Raw genomic sequence first — 14,040 nt, 5'->3', positions numbered from 1 at the left:
GGCAGACGCTTATGTGGAATAAACTCATTATTATATTATTTCTGATTAAAAAATATAATTTATATTTTTAAAAACCATTATTATAATTGTGACAATATTTTTAAAAATACAATTTAATTATTAAAATTAAGTTAAAAGAAAAAACACCTAAAATCATGAACCCTAAACAAATCAAAATCAAAAACATTAACTCATTGTGTCCCAGATCTAATGTGTAATGAAACACCCACTGTCCCACTGTGACACTCCATTTTATCTCGCTCATACGTAGTTGGTCTTTATACTGTCCTCAATGAATGAATTAAGATGCTTCTGTTTCTTGAATTTTCTTGCCATTTTGGATTTCCAAAAGCAAGTTCTTGATTTGATCCATGTCATGAATTTTGCTGAGTTTTTCTCTCACCTGTTCTAGATTTGTTTTTATCTCTGCCATTGTTTTCTCCATTGACATCATACCAATTTCTTTTTTAAACCAAATTTGTGATTTGTCTTGTGCGGGCGACTTCAGTGGCAACATCGAGGCCACAACCCGAGAATTGGCGTTCGACGGCTCTGGTGGCGGCGGGGTAGCCACATTCAGTGAATAAGCCTTTAACGACAGTTCATGCGTGGCAGGCTTTCCTGGGTTTGCAATCTCGATCGTTTCTACATGCAATTTCAAATCTGAGAACTCTGACATGGCACAAGGCTGGCAGGAATCTTCAAAGACCAAGCACTGGTTCCTTTCTTCTCCGCCACAGTCATAAGGACCTTTTTCGAACAGAACCTCTCCACAAGGATGTGACAACCCAGGTTCCTTTCTTGTTTTCATTGTTGTCCCCAATTCGGATTCTTGGTTTTCCAGCAGCCACTCACTTGCATTACACATCAGATTTACTACTTTTGCTGCTATGTTTTCCTCCTCAGCCTCTTTTACTCCCTTGTTGATGTTGATTTATGGGATCTTGTGCTATACTCCGGTGATCTCTTTCCTACCGAGGCACGCAAACCCCCATCGTGTCCCAGATCACATTCCGTTAGGGTTCATGAGTGAATGTTTTTGATTTTGATTTGTTTAGGGTTCATGATTTTAGGTGTTTTTTCTTTTAACTTAATTTTAATAATTAAATTGTATTTTTAAAAATATTGTCACAATTATAATAATAGTTTTTAAAAATATAAATTATATTTTTTAATCAGAAATAATATACTAATGAGTTTATTCCACATAAGCGTTTGCCACGTCACCCTTTTATTGACATGTCATTTAAAAAATGACAACTCATCATGATTTGGACTCAAATTCAGTTTGGGGGACTAAAACTGGGGACAAACAAAATGGAGGACTACTTTCAATTTTCACCTATAATAGGAGGACCAAAAGTGCAATTAAGCCTATAAAATTTCACTTTGTTTTGACAATGAAATTTTAATATGCTTATAATTTATTTTAAACATATATTAAAAAAATACAGCAAACTGTAAAAAAACAAAAATAGATTTAAAATCATTTTTTCATTACCCACGGACATGTCATGGATAAAATTATAAATATTAAATATCAAGATGAACATTTGTCACGGATGGTCCGTCAGTAACATTACTTGCGACATGTCCATAGGTAATTATCTACGGCATTATCCACAGAACATCTATGAGTAGGTTTACCCACGGAGTTTTGGTAAGTCATACTACCCACGGATAATCCTTAAGTAAGTGTAACCTATTGCTTTTCCGTCGATAAATATATTCCTACAAGCGATTTAGCTACGAACTCGTGTCCGTGGGTAATCCGTGAGTAATTTTTGTTTACCTACGGACATGCCGCGGGTAAAGATAAAATCTACCGTAGATAACAAAAGTTTTTCTCGTAGTGATTGTGTGTGAATGCATATATATGGCTATCAATAATACAATACTTGAAAGACTAAATCAAATGTTTCCTTATATTTTCATTTAATATAATGAAATGGAACCCTAATAGTATATGAATTGCAAGATTATTTTAAAACCTTGAATATCAAAACTATCTTAATAAACTTTTCACGAAAAAAAAGTAAAATATTCAATTATTTAATACCTTAATTTGACTTCTTATGAAAATGAGATTCAATTGGTTGTTACTATTATATGTCAAACTAATTTTTTTTAATTATGACTTTATTTGTCCACATTAATTTTATTTGTCTATTATAACTTTTCGTAATTATGATTTTACTCATCTGTTATAATTTTTTATAATTATGAATTTATTTGTCCAATTTTTTTTTGTTAACATATCATCATTAAATGGGTATAATTGATATGAATTTATATTTATCTTTGTTACGATTTCGTAATATATAGAAAAAAGTCTACGATATTTAGGTTACGACAATTATTACAAATACGATTTTAATCGATTATCACAATTAATTATTCAAAATTAAAATTTTAAAATTTTCCAAAAAATTATGTCATTATAAATGAAATCAATTCAAAAATTAATTTAATTATTGTCATTCAAAAAATTTAGTATTTGTACGACATTTATGATAAATAATTAATCATGATATGAGATGTTAATATATGCCAAATTGATTTTCGTAATTATGACTTTATTTGTCCAAATTGATTTTTTTTGTTAATATATCATAATTAGTTGTGAGAAATTGTGACACTATAAATCTCCAAAATAATATATATAATATATATATATATATATATATATATAATAATAATTTATATCATATTTATGTAAAATTTGCAGTGGATAAATAAAAATTTATTTCTAAGAAAATAAAATCTTTTATTTTTAATTTAGGATATCACGTTTTTAAAAAATCAAGAAGAACACTTTAAACTTCTTTACTCATATAAAATAGTGCAATCTCAATAAGCTTGATTTAAGTATAATTACTTAATTTAATTTTAAAAACTTACTAGTATTTCTAAGGTTTTCATACAAAAAGTTGTTTCAAATTAAATAAGTAAAATACATATTAAAACTCTTTTTCCCGGTATCACCTATCAGAGCGGGGTTTATCTCAAACTTGAACTTCAAGACTCATTAATCTGTAACAACTGCGATTTTACAAAAGCAGGGCCAAATCAGTCAAATACAAACAATGAACGATGTGAGTTTCGAAATCATGTTGATAGTATAATACAAGTAAGAAGAAAACACAAAAAATCATAATAGAACCGTATAATTACACAAACATTGCTCAAGAAAAATATCACATTAAAAAGTCAAAATCACTCAAGGAAAATCAATATATTTCACTATAACATCAAATGTATAAGAGAAATTATAATCACATGTGATACACATTAATCACAACAAAACAATCACAAGAAATGCAATGTTATGCATGAGCTTAGACTCTACTTCATAATGTGGTATCCTTCTAACTCTGAAGTACTTGGTTAGAAGGTTTGATATTATGCCACCATCCCGGTGGATGGACAATACAAGTTGGCTATGTCCTCATATATCCCATCAACTCAACCGAGACACATATACGTGACACTCGAGGTAAACATGTGTTGCATAGTAGCTCCACATTTGGAGTGCTACCTTCAAGTCACCTAGGGATCCCCCCTAAATACGTCTAACAATCTTACCTTAAGGCTTAATAGCAGACCGTCACGATCAGACTCATTTAGTTCTACCTCCCCAGAATTATTAGGCTTGTCAGACCCTACTTATGTAATGACAAAATAATCTTTAAAAATTTACATCAACTTCAAAATATTCCCAACATCTATTTTCTCCCCTCGTTAGCCTAGCCTACTCCATTAAGAGTATTATCATCTTTAATATAATTTGGAATCATCAATATTTTATCAACTTTGGGGTTACTTTAAATTTCTCATCACAAATTTATAACATCATTATCACCATCATCACATAAACATACCACAAATTTATAACACCACTATCATAAATCATAAATCATCGTCATCACATAAACTTATCACAAAGTTATAACATCACTATCATATATCATTATCATCGAACAAACTTATATACACAATGCATCCATCTTTTATTAGTACCTCACATAAACTCATCTTATCAAACATATGCACTAAATTTATTTGACATCCAATATCACACTAATATCAAATACCACACATTTAATGAAATTAAATTAAATGTCACAATAATATCAAATACCACACATTTAACGAATCAATCAACACCTTATAAAAAATTTTATTCTACATTTTAATCTCACAATTTCCATTTTGCACATTAATTAATTATCACTCAAATGGCTATTGTTGTACGTAGCGAGCCCCAAATTAATAATCATTGAGAAATACAGTTTTCCCTTTCATCTCACAATATATTATACTCATGAATTGAAACGTTCTCTCCCACTTACCTTATTTCGACGCTTTCACACACGAATACCCTTCCACGAGCAAAGAGCCTTTGTCTTTTGACTTTTTGTCCTTCAATCGATCTAACTCAATAATTTATGGGTAAACGTCAAAAATAGATTATGAGAAGACACTCTAAAAACTAAATTTCAAAATTCGGTCAAGGAAACTTACCATATTAAGTGTCCGTACCCATACCTATTATCCACACTTTAACTAAAAAAATCGATATATAAATAATATTGTTGTGATTAAATTTAAAAATTATTTAAATATCTTCAATCCAATCATAAAATAGGCTAAATTAAATTTGCGGTCCCTTAACTTAATTTCAGTTAACGTTTTAGTCCTTTATCTTTTTTTTTTCCCCGAGTTGGTCCTTTATTTTTATTTTAAGTGACAATTTGATATTTTATATTTTAACATATCAACAATGTTGTCCCTTTTTTACAAAAATTCAAAAAAATCATCAAGATTTTCAAACAAAACTCATAAAATTCATTATCATCTTCAATAAAATGTAAATTTAATCAAATTCATTACTTAAATCTTTAAATAAACTCATATTTTTATTCTTTATTTGATGTTGTTGGAGATGAAAATATGAGTTTATTTGAATATTTAGGTTATGGATTTGATGAAATTTGCACTATATTGAATATGATTATTAATTTGATGATTTTTTTTGAACTTTTGTAAATAAAAGGATAACATTGTTGACATTTTAAAACATAAAATATCAAATTTTCACTTAAAATCAAAATAAATGATCAAATCGAAAAAAAAAGAAGATAAATTACTAAAACGTTAACAAAAATTAAATTAAGAGACCACAAATATAATTTAGTCCATAAAATATTATAAACCAACATATTTTCTAACTCAAAATATTTCAAATGAACACTCGTTACAATACATATTTAAATATCCATGATAATATTTTATGAAGTTGAAAGTCATACGACAATATTATCTGAGATAATTGATACAAAATTGCAAGTATAATTATAAAGTCACGATTAATAAGAGATAACTATGAGTTATAAAATCACATTTATTTACCTATTTATCATAATCAGATTCTTAAAAAGTTTGCAAACATTTATCTTTCAATTATAAATATTATATAGTAGTCCAATGATATTAATAGATGTTAAAATATAAAAGAAAACAATTAATTAAACTAAACACTAATATAATAAATAAATAATATATTTATATAAGTGCGGGTGCGGGACGTGGTGGGTACTATAATATCCGTACCCGCACCGATACCCGCTTAATTTTGCGAGTAATTACCCGGCCCCATGCTCATACCTATTATGCAGGTTTTTACCCTACCCATGAATTTTTTTGCGAGTTGAGTCTAATTGCCATCCCTACACTTAACCCACAAAATTTTAGTAGTTTTTTTAACCTTGACGGCTTCATTTATTGGAGCCTTAATAACTAAGAAAATTTTAACCACTCCAATTTGGTACTGTAATTTTGTTCATGTACACATAATTAAGCGGATTGCCAATTTAATAAATGTACTTTTCAATTGCACTTTGCGAATCTTTCTTATGCTCTTTCCAAAAGGCTTATGCCCATTTTTTCCACATTTCATCATTTCATGTGTTGCACGCCAAAACTATATTAATCGGATAAGTTTGGTATTTTCATTAATGATATTAATTAGTAATTGAATGTAACGGTAGTGCATAATTGGAGTAAATAGTTTTAAATCGACAAGAAACACAAGCCATTTATTTTATAATTTTTAATAAATTATAGTTATAATTATGAAATAAAATGATAGGAACGATCAATGATAACTATTCACTGTCAGTGTAAAAATTACATTGATAGTACACTATATTTTATTCTCTTAATAAAATGACATTTATCATATTTGTGAAATACTATATATCAAGATTCCATTTTCAACTCTCTCTATACTAATCTCTCTACTCAAAGTAATTAACCTATGCTTTTTAAAAAATATATCTTAAACTATTTGACATATTAACTTTTAAGGTGATATAAGTTTTTTTTTTCAATTATACATTTTATTACTAATATATGCATTAATCTTAATTCAATATCTTCTACTTATATTTATGATAATAGTAAATATATTAATACATGATAAGAATAACTTAGTCAAAGTATTTTTTTTCTTCTTAATTTGTGTGAAATTGTCAAATAATTTAATTATTATGATACAAATAGAGTATTAGTTAAAACTTGTACGAGTTCCACTAAGCTAGATATGTGTGTGTCTGCTTTAAGGTATTTGATTGAAAAGAAAAACAAATTTATAACTTAAATAATTTAAACAAATAATAAAATTGAATGAAAAAATGTTACACCAAATTTTTTATCTATCCAAAAATGTAAATAAAATAGTTTAAATGAAGGATAAAATTTGAAAAAAAAAGAGACATAAAAAATTGATATTCATTTTATATATGGGTATAGATAAATATTTTTAAGATTTAGATATCAATTATCGTTCTAGTTCAATGAACTCACAATTTAATCCAACTTTTTACTCACCTAATCATTTAGTCTACAAAACATAAACGATTAACATTCTAAAACAGTCAATATAACTCATTTAATACAGAGCAAAATTAAACCTATTCATCATTTGATTATTATCATCATCAATCATCAACACCAGGTCCTACTAAGAGGAGTGTGTATGTTTAGCAAAATAGATTTAAGATCAGGTTACCATCAGATTCGTGTTAAGCTTGAGGATATTTCAAAGACCGTCTTTAGAATTAGTTATGGTCATTATGAGTATTTGATTATTCCATTTGGTGTGACAAATGGGCCAACTGTGTTTATGGATTATATCAATATCATTGTCTATCCTTACTTAGATTCCATTGCAGCTGTATTTTTAAATTATGTCTTAGTGTACTCCAAAACTTAAGAAGAACATATCGAGCATCAAAGAATAGTTTTCCATATTCTCAAAGAAAATAAGTTGTTTGTTTAGTTGTCTTAATGTGAGATCTGATTATATGAAGTGACTTTCCTATGATACATAATATCAAAAGGTAAAATAGTCATTGATAGATAGTGTCCTTGAATGGAAGGCACCTAAGTTAGTGACTAAAATTTGAAGATTTATGGATTTAACAAGTTATTACCATAGATTTGTGGAATAATTCTCCATGTTAGGTTTGTCTCTATCCAAACTAACTTATAAAAGTTAGTTATCTGTACAGAATATTTATGTGAGAATAGTTTACAAAGCTTAATAAAAAATTAATCTCAACACAAATGTTAGTATTACCTAACTCAAGCGAATCCTTTGTAGTTTATTGTGATGCGCTTAGTTTATGTTTAGGTTGGATTCTCATGCAAAATAGGGAAGTAGTAGCTTATGCTTTTGAACAATTTAAGATTCATTAGAGGAAATACCATACTCGCGATTTAGAGTTTGTTGCCATAGTGTGTAAATAAGATATAGAGGCATATATTGTATGGATTTAAATTTCAATTTGTAGCGACCATAAGAGTTTGAAGTACCTTTTTTACTTCAAGGAGTTGAACACAAGACAATAGTTGAATAGAAATTCTAAATGATTTAGATTTTGAGTTTAGTCACCCCTCCATAAAAGCTAATATATAGTTGTAGATGCTTTAAGCTAAAAATTTAATATTTCTAGTTTAGCGGTTAAGCATAGTAAATAAATTGAACAGTAAAAGCAACCATTATTACTAATTCTTCATGTATTACTAATTATGAAACTAAAGTCACAGAGGAATAAAAGTCAAAGAGCAATCAATACAAAAATGCAAGACATAAGATACACCAAAAATTACAATATTTTTGATCGAACAACAATAAAGTGGCTATAATACTATGATACCATGTCGATGAATCAGATTCTATTTTAATAATTATATATACGAATCACAACGTATAAAAAATAAATAAGAATGAAGAATATTATGATTCCGAAAGAACAAAGATGAAAGCAAACTAACTATTTTTTGTTTAGGTTTTTAATCGTTAACAACGTAATAGAATAACTCAATCCATAACTAATTTAACTTATAATATTTAATTATTTCAACAAAAAAGAAGACCTAGTCTAATATATATCACGGTTATGTGGTTGTACAAGTTAATGGTTCATATGCTACGATGCCCTTAAATATGTTAAAAAATTATATAATTATTACTATGGACAGCGTCTACCATGGACCAGAAGCAATGATATTTAAAAAATATCATTATTGTTAAAGAGAAGAGTTATGATATTTAAACACATTTTTAAATATAAATACAAACATAAATACATGTGGTCCCAACACAATCTCTCTTTTTATTTAATTTCTTTTTTTTTTTCTCCTTTTTTATCTCTCTTATTTCACTTTTTTTTTTCTTCCTCTACAAAAATAAACATCATACATTTATCTTCCCTTTCTTCAATAAGTCCTCATTCTTCATTTTATTTACTGATTTAATCAAATTTTTAATGAAGTAACTTGAACAACATTATCTCCTCACGTGCAAGATAACTTCTCATTTCCTTCTTTCGCACAATGTTGAGTTTTAAATTGTCTTTCATTTATTGATGTGGTTGTTTTTTTAAACATTAGTATTGAGAAAAATTACAATTATTTTTGGTACATTGTTTTGCTTAGATATGATTTTTTTTTTTGATTCAAACACGTTTTTTCTGTGTTCATACCTGATTTTTCTACTTCTAGTTAATAATATAAACATTATTGGTTAATGAAGTACAATATTTGGTTAATGACTTATTTTTGCAAATGATTGCGCAAATGTCACACCAAAACTACAAAAATTAATTCAATCGATCAAATTAATCATTGTATGCATTTTAGTAACCAACAATTAACACACCATTAAACACATAATATGAAATGTGTTAGACCTACCACATTTCGAAAGAAATAATTCATTAACCACCTATTGTACTTCACTAATCAATAATATTTACACTATTAACCAGAAACAAAAAAAATCAGAAAGACCCATAATTAACACATTATTAATCACATAATATGAAATGTGTTAGACCTACCAAAAATTTAAACATTGATGAAACTTAACAATTCAAATATGATTAACATCATTGATTAACAATGATGAAACTTAATATTTAGACAAAAACAATTAACATGATTGATAAACACCTATTGTACAAAAATAAGTCATTAACCACCTATTGTACTCCATTAACCAATAATGTTTATATTATTAACCAGAAGCAGAACAACATGTATGAGTTCAAAAAAATAAAAATTCATTTCTAAGCAAAACAATGTACCAAAAACAATTGCAATTTTTCTCAATACTAATATCTACAAAAAAACAACACATTCTTAAATGAAAGACAAAATTTGAAACTCAACATTGTGGGAAAGAAAGAAATTAGAAATTATCTTGCAAGTGAGAAGATAATGTTGATCAAGTTACTTCATTAAAAATTTGATTAAAATCAGTAAATAAAAGGAAGAAGGAGGAATTATGAAAGAAAGGAAAGATAAATGTGTGAGGTTTATTTTTGTAGAGGAAGATAAAAAAATGAAAAAAAAGAGATAAAAAAGGGGAAAAGTAAAAAAAAAAAAGGGAAATTAAATAAAGAGAGAGATTGTGTGGGGATCATATGTATTTGTGTTTAAAAATATGTTTAAATATCATTTCTCAAAGTAAAAAAAGGGAAAACTAAATGAAAAGAGAGATTGTGTGAGGGCCACATGTATTTAAAAATGTGCTTAAATATCATTACTCTATTTTAAAAGGAGTGTGCATATGAATTGTTATAAATATCAAGTTGATATTTGAATGATATTCAATACTAAAAATTTCTCCTTTACTGATCACCTTTTCGGCCGCTAATTTTTAAAAATCGATATTGAGAAAGTGTTAAAGAAATTTGATCATTTTGATTTTAATATACTTCCACTACATTTGATCAAAATGTTAATTTATAACCACACAAAGGATGTCTTGTGGCACAACTAGATTATTCAAAGGTAATCAGATCCTTGATGTAAGTCATAAATTGTACCAGACCTAATATAAGATATATATATATATATATATATATTGTTGGAGGATCAAGTCGGTATACAAGTAATCCAAGTAAAGAACATTGACATGCTATTAATAAAGTATTAAAATATATGAAAGGAACAATTAACTAATCTATAGTGGGATATCCTTCAACTTTGGAACGATATACATATATGAGTTGGGTAAATGATGTTGAGGATCATGCTTCCACAAGTAGATCGATCTTCAACCTTGGTGTGGATGTGCAATTTCTTGGGATTCAAAGAAATAAACTTGCATTGTTGAACCACCGTGGTTGCAAAATTTATTGTTCTAGCTACAGGTAGTAAATAGGCTCAATGGCTAAGAAATTTGTTGTATAAGATACTAATTTGGCCAAAGTCAATGACACCAGTTATGAGTGGTCTTTGTTTGGAAACAACCAGAGTTATTGTTTTGCGTGGTGTTCATGTTGTTATGGCAGTTAGGAATATGAACAATGGAATGAACATCAGAGAAACTATACTTAAGGAAATTCTTGCGGCTAAAATTGATGTTATGGAATTAGATCTTAGCTCTAGGGAATATGTCAGGAAATTTGCAGTTGATTTTAACTCCTCTGGCCCACTCAACATTCTAACGTAAGAAATTCTAAGTTAGTTCTAACCTTACTTTTTTCAGATGTATATGGACTAATGTTGTTATTTAAATTTCAGATTGAGTATAAAAAACTATCTTATATGTCTTTATGTATAGATATATATGCTATGAAATACTAACACAATAACAATTACGAAATCGGCCTCGACGGTTCTTGAATCAGAAAACCCTTATAGGACGAGTAGAGAAATCTACACACTGACACATAGTCCCTAGTAATAAATTGAAAAATAGAAGTGAATAAATGTAACTACCTATGTTGGTATAGGACATGAACGCGCCTTTAATATGAAGTGTTAGTGCTACATAATTGATGTATAGATTACTCATTTGAAAGTTGAGATATAGTTACATGTGTTCGTTTAGTGTCACCATTAGACATGAAACACGTTTTCAATTTGAAGTATTGATGCTATATAATATATGTATAGATTTCACATTTGAAAGTTGAAACAAATAATATTCTCTTTTTCTTTTCTTTTCAAGTAACAATGCAGGGCTTATGGCTACTCCATTCATGCTTTCCCAAGACAATATTGAATTGCAGTTTGCAACCAATCATTTAGGTAATATATATTGCATGGTATCCTCACATTATAACATATATATGTCTCTGAAAGAAAGTTGTTATTTACTCTCTTGTTGTCAATTTCAAAACAAAAAATTGAAGGTAATACTTGATACTATTATGTAGGCCATTTTCTGTTGACAAACCTTTTATTAGAGACTATGAAAAAAACTGTAAGAGAGTGCAACCGGGAAGGCATGATAGTTTTTGTAACTTTGGACAAGATTCTCTTATTGGAGAGGGATCCTATGGAAGAGTATACTATGGAGTTCTTAAAAATGGGCCGACTGCAGCAATCAAGAAGTTAAATGCCAATAAACAGCCCGACGAGGAATTCTTGGCCCAGTTATATTTGTGCGACAACCTTGGCTTAGTATTTTTTGTTACATCATTGACGTTGTTCCCATACAGACACCATGTGTTTTTCTGAGCTTTCAGGTTTCAATGGTATGAAGGCTGAAGCACAAAAATTTTGTCCAGTTGCTTGGATATTGCATTGATGGAAACTCCTGTATTCTTGCTTATGAATTTGCATCTAATGGGTCTCTTCATGACATTTTACATGGTATATGATTTTGCCTTTCGGTCATGTTAGAAGAGTATCAAACATTGATAAACAATGGTTGAATTTCTTTCTACACTAAGGAACCGATAAATTATAGATTATAGTCTGTATTTTACTTATATTTAAATGTTTTCATCATTGTTCTTTTACATGTAGGCAAAAAAGGGGTTAAAGGAGCACAACCTGGTCCAGTTTTGACATGGGCACAGAGAGTAAAAATTGATGTTGGGGATGTAAGAGGGCTTCAATACTTGCATGAGAAAGCTGATCTCCATGTTATTCACCGGGACATCAAGTTAAGCAGTGTGCTGATCTTTGATGATGATTTCGCTAAAATTGCAGATTTTGATTTGTCAAATCAGGCTTCAGACATGGCTGCACGTCTTCATTCCACTCGTGTCCTTCGAACCTTTGGTTACCATGGACCAGAGTAAGATTTCAAGTTACATATTGGATTTGATGGACCTACTTTTTGTGTGTAAATGCTGAATAATAATTATTGGAAAAGCCATGGAGAATGTTCTTATGAAACAAATGATGGACAAGCATGATCAATTCCCATATATTACGTTTCTTTATCTTAGTATCAATTTGGGAAAACCATCATTTATATTTAGTTCTCCAGCTTCAACTGCTAAACATTATCTTGTGGATGCAGATATGCAATGACTGGGCAATTGAATGCAAAGAGTGATTTATACAGTTTTGGTGTTGTCCTTCTGGAACTTTGGACCGGTATAATTTTATATATTTTTCAAATGATAGGTAAATTCAGGCACCTACCTGTTGTGGAAAATGGTGAAGTCATTGCCATATTCACCAGATGTCTTTATGATGCCATATCTAGGATGGAGAAGGCTTCCGAGCAGGTGAGTGCCATCGTTGCTGCAGTTAAAGGCGCGGAACGCCATGGGGGTAACAATGCATCTGGTTTGTTTATCATTATATTTTCATACGCTTCTTACTGTATTAAACTAGTGATTGTATTTGAATTTGTAAATTGCATCCACATTCGTGCACGTCTTTTCAATGTTTATACAATTATTTGTACTACTGTTGAATTCTGAAGCAATTTTGTTTTAATATATGAAACATATCACTAAGTACACTCTTTTGACTTGACTATTTCTACGATCAAAATTTTAAGCTGTATTTATCTTGACGCTGAAATTAGAAACAAAGGAGTTGGTTGTTAGTAGAAAAAGATAGAGAGAAGCGAACTACCCTTGCACTTTTATTTATCGCCTTCTTGTTATATATATATATATATATATATATCTTATTGTTGGATCAATATGGTACTATGACCATTCATAACTACATCATAATAATCGCTCAAAAAGACAAAAAACGAATGGATTACGGCATAATAACCGCTCTAAAAACAAAGTGACTACGACATAGCAACCGCTCTAAAAACAAAAGGACTACAGCATAACAACCGCTCAAAAAACCGAAAGGACTACGGCATAACAACCGCTCTAAAAAACCGAAGGGACTGCGGCATAATAACTGCTCTAAAACCGAAGGGACTGCGGCATAATAACCGCTCTAAAACCGAAGGGACTGCGGCATAATAACTGCTCTAAAACCGAAGGGACTGCGGCATAATAACTGCTCTAAAACCGAAGGGACTGCGGCATAATAACTGCTCTAAAACCGAAGGGACTGCGGCATAATAACCGCTCTAAAATCGAAGGGACATAAAGAAAGGGGAGGGACATAAAGAAATGGGAGAAATGGCTCGAAAATTAGGGAAGCAGAATATAAGAGGGAGAAAAGAGAAAGTTGGAAAAAGCATCCAACTTTGGTGTGATTTTTCACAATAGTTTGAAACTCATTATATAGTGATGGAAGCAAACTCAC

The 14,040-nt window shown here is 29.4% G+C and overlaps 1 pseudogene; it reads left to right on the top strand.

The window, feature by feature from the left end:
• Positions 1 to 12,040: 12,040 nt before the first annotated feature.
• Positions 12,041 to 13,299, top strand: LOC101513262 (probable receptor-like protein kinase At2g47060; annotated as a pseudogene).
• The last annotated feature ends 741 nt before the right edge of the window (positions 13,300 to 14,040 follow it).

This window comes from Cicer arietinum, chromosome 8, assembly GCF_000331145.2.
Source record: "Cicer arietinum cultivar CDC Frontier isolate Library 1 chromosome 8, Cicar.CDCFrontier_v2.0, whole genome shotgun sequence".
Lineage (NCBI taxonomy): Eukaryota > Viridiplantae > Streptophyta > Magnoliopsida > Fabales > Fabaceae > Cicer > Cicer arietinum.
The sequence above is the reverse complement of the archived record's forward strand: the minus strand, read 5'-3'. Positions and strand labels throughout refer to the sequence as shown.